The sequence below is a fragment of the Nematolebias whitei genome, chromosome 11 (assembly GCF_014905685.2).
Source record: "Nematolebias whitei isolate Nwh7 chromosome 11, NemWhi1, whole genome shotgun sequence".
In the NCBI taxonomy this organism is placed as follows: Eukaryota; Metazoa; Chordata; class Actinopteri; order Cyprinodontiformes; family Rivulidae; genus Nematolebias; species Nematolebias whitei.
In genome coordinates, this window is record NC_056508.1 from 34737469 (window position 1) to 34740884 (window position 3416).

Consider the following 3416-nt stretch of genomic DNA (forward strand, 5'->3'; position numbering starts at 1 on the left):
GTGTTCTTTCAATTGATCAGTGTAGGACACTAAGAAAGTCTCTGGATGAACTTTATCTTGTGATTCTGGACTCAAATCAATGAAATACAGTTCTTGTTCCAGGCAGGCTCTCAAGGCCAGATTTTGACCTGAGGCTTAGTTCACTACATATACAAATCACATATTATACACAGTCTACAAATAAAGGAGACAACAGTTTTTCAAAGGAGAGCTTTTTAAATCACGTTTGTTTAATCTTTGTATTTTGAAAGGTTTACAGAAATTCATAAAGAAAACAATTTAAAAATGTTGTTCACAATAAAGACAATGATCGTGCACAACTTTATCTAAAATACAATAAATCACAAGTGATGATACCACAGTTGCATTCAGATTCACATTCCATTCTGCAGGTATAGTTAAGCCACAATTTATTTGTAGCCATTCCCATCTTTTATTTATCAATGTATTTTATTACTTTTAATACAGTTCTAGCTGGAAGTTAAACAAAATGCCTTGTGTTAGAGGTGGTTATGATACATGTGAAAGTCAAAGTAATCTAGTTAACTTTTCTTTGTGATAGGAACAAATGAGAATCATGATGAAGTTGCTTTATTGTAGCAAAAACTAATGAAGTTTTCATAGTTTCAAGGCGGCTGTGGCTGAGTGGTTAGAGCAGTCATCCTCCAATGCAACAGTTGGGGGTTCAACTCCACCAGCCGTCACATGCCGAAGTGTCCCTGGGCAAGACACTGAACCTCTCATTGCCTCCGATGTGTGTCCCATTGGTGTATGAATGTGATAAAGCACTGATTATTCTTGTATAGATTTAGTAGAGGGCTGTATGAATGGGTGAATGAGGACACAGATTGTAGTGTAAAGTGATTTGAGTATCTTGATGAGATAGAAAGGCGCTATATAAGTACAGTCATTTACCATTTACCATAGTTGCTGGAGATTGTTGCTGGTTTCCATTTGGAATTTTAAATCAGATCCACTCTACAATGATGTCTTTCAAGTTAAAATGTGTCTGTGGGACACTTAAAATGTTAGATTTAACTTAACTTAACTTCACCACTTGCTCTTGCCGAGATCAGACACTATTCCCCCCCCCCTCCCTCCCTGCTTTGCTTTACTGCTCTGTCTGTCTGTGAAACTGCTTCTGAGCCTCTCTTGCATATCTTCCGAACCATAATTATGGACTTGATTTGATCAGTTGGTCCCTCAACACAACTGATAACATTCCTTTGAAGAGAAGACAGGCTTTAGGCGAGCCAATTTACCCTGTTAGCACGCACGCAGCTGGATATCTCATCAACTTGGAAGACTTGATGATGTGTCTATCTCTGCTGCCATTTGTGAATTTTAAGGACGCATTTTAAATTGGATTTGCGATAACTAGTTTCTGCCTTTTAGATTCGGCTGGTTACTGGTTTTCTCTACAATCAAGGAAGTCGTTGGCAGCAAATTTGGACCCGATCACGCTGCTTGCCTTTATTATGACTTGGCTCATGCGTCGAGTACCCAGACTCAAATGTTTTTGGGCAGAATGGATCAGATCTCTGGGATTTTTTCTGGTATTGTCACGTCCCATCAGTGTGGCCATGTAATTTGGAGATTTCTGAACCGTTAGACCAACACAGACTCAAGGTAGATGTCATTAAGTTCTTCCTGTCCCCAAAACAACTGTGTGTTTATCTGAATTTGGCTTCCTTGGCTGGCCTTGAAGGCCACCTTATCTGAATTCGCCTGAAGAACATGTGCTCTGTGGCTCACCACCCCCTCCCTGAGGAATTTCCAACTGATAACCAGATGAAACCAGCTGTAAACATTGTGTCACCATTTCAGGACTCTTGGATTCTCGTAGGCTTTGTCCTTGGCCATTCCTCGACATCCCTCGAGAAAGTTTACGGATCTCACCGGAGGGAACTGACTGATTATTCCATCCTTATCAGAACTCTTGCAGTGCCTTCAAGAGCATCTATGCACATTGCTCACCGCTCTCGTCGTCCCCCCCCCGCAGAATGTCTACGTCACAATGTGCTTGTTTGTGTGAGGTGTTTTTTAATATTAAGAGTTTTTTTCTCCTCAGCCAAGAAGAAAAAGTCTGATAGGAATTTTTTCGCCTCCAATTCCCACGTGTCCACTTTCATTGCTTTTTGTCTATCTAAACAGATCTCACTTGTAAAGGAGTCTTCTAGGCTCAGTATGACTTATCTGTCTAAATAAAGGTTGAATGAATGAATGAAAAGATTTCCTAATCAATCTGAGTGGATTAACTTAGTATTACTTGAGATTCAAAATATTTTACTCCCATCACCTTACTTAATTGTAAAGATGGTTGTTTTTGAGTGAACTGTCTTCTCTTCTACATCTTATTCAACCACATACAGTAATTGGTGAGCCAAAGCTTTTGGCATTGATAAAGCCAGGCAGGCTTGTGTGCCTTTCTTGGCAAAATGAAAACAAGTTTTTGTGGATTGCCTGTCCTAAAGTGTTGGCCTAAAAAGTTCCAGTTCATCACGCAACAGCCAAAACCTTTAGACAAAGCTTGGGGAAAAAGAACCTGATGGTAGAAAACTTTCCACAACAAATATAATAAGCTGCACTGATCCAGAGTGGTTTAATAAAGAAGACCAGTTAAACGTCTACGTCAAAGTCATTTTATATTTCAGCCAAAGTCTCCATCTGAACACCGTCCAACATCTGTGCAGAGATCTACTGTAAACACAAGAACGGTGGAAAAGTAGCTCTTCAGTATGGAAGACATGGAGGTGATCACAGAAAATAAATGGATTGAAATCCCAATGGAGACATGCAAAAATAAAGTTTTAGATATTTTTAATAACATATTGAATGCCAAGATAATAAAAAACTAAATTATGACCAAATAAAGATTTTCAGACTGACTTTATGGAATATAAAATTTTGAAACCTGGTGTTTTAAATAATACAGCAAAATCTAATATTTATTTTGAATGTATAAAAATGTTAATAGCAACGTGTTTTTTATGCAGTAATTTTACTTTTTAGCTCAATAACCATGAAATTGGTAAAGACATAAATACATTTAGGTTTATTCTGTTTGTACCTTTTTATCTTTATTTTCTTTTATTATATTTATTTATTCCTTCTTAGTCACACAAATGTGTTCATATTATGAGAATTGCATGCACTAAATTCCCCACTGCACCAGTAAATACAGAGAAAGAAACACTTGAGTCCTCGTTTAAGCTGCAGGGTCCAGTGAAAGGGATATAACGAACCAGAGGTGTTTGTCTTGATATGCCTCATTATGTTTACTGTAATTTCTCTCATGTTTACTGTAATTTCTCTCAAACTGAATGCTCTTAGTGACATATTATCCCAAATAATCTGTCATTTAAAAAAATAAAACAATACAATCATTTACATTTGGCTTTGTCTCCATTTTGTAT